This window comes from Arachis ipaensis, chromosome B03 (assembly GCF_000816755.2).
Source record: "Arachis ipaensis cultivar K30076 chromosome B03, Araip1.1, whole genome shotgun sequence".
NCBI classification, from domain to species: Eukaryota; Viridiplantae; Streptophyta; class Magnoliopsida; order Fabales; family Fabaceae; genus Arachis; species Arachis ipaensis.
The window spans coordinates 32,753,003-32,753,957 of NC_029787.2; positions in this window are offsets into that span (position 1 = coordinate 32,753,003).

A 955-nucleotide genomic window follows, 5' to 3' on the forward strand; every position below is an offset into this window, starting at 1 on the left:
TTTTAATGTTATTTATATTTTTTTTATAAAGATAAAATATTATTTTATTCTATAAAAAAGTTTTATCCACACTTGGACAACAACGGTCACAACAAAAAAGATATATCTTAACAGAAGTGAACAATACCCAAAGAAATCAAAGCTAAAGAAAAGAATAAAAATATGCAAGAATAAAGAAGAAGAACAGTCACAAAGAAAGAAGTACACGGTTTGTGAATTCTAAAGTTAATCTTTCTGCTTGAGCTAGAATTTTCTCAGGTGTTGAGTATTTGTCTTTAAAGAGTTGAAGATTTCGAACAAATCAAATTTTTCAAATCATGTATGTAAAGTGAGTAAGAAGATTTTTGCTTTGTTGTCTTAATTTAATGAAATTGAAGCTTGAACTAAGCCATTACTATGGCAGTTGGTCATGTTGGTTGGCAGGAATAAGGTGCTATCCGAGTTTTATCCAAATTGCTGCTGATGCTGGACATGTGAAGAAGCAATAGAATGTCGATTCAGGATGTTGGTGACATCGTTGGCAGATTGGTGGAATATTGGTTATTCTAGAGTGTAGTCTCTCCATCAGAGATAAGCGATTGTGACTTAACTTTCATAGAAATACTCTAATTTTTGGAGTGCATTTGAGTTTTCAAATTGTGTCCCATAATTTTCTGTCTCTGAATTTTGAATCTAGTTGCTGTTCATAAATGTGATAGAAGTAGAATGCAACATCATATCCTAAAGCTACTGAATATAAACCATTTCTCTCCTTGCTCCAAATTAATTTGTCCTTTGTTTATGATCTAGTGGTCTGGCAAATTATTCTCGCCACCTCCAGAGGATAATTACTTTGGATTAGGTTTTGATCCCAGCTTTCATCTTCCTTTAATAGTTGTCTAACTCAGATGAGAGTAGGATTTGTGTCGTTGGTTGGAGGAATATTAAAGGGAGGGTTATCACCAAACCAAAGATC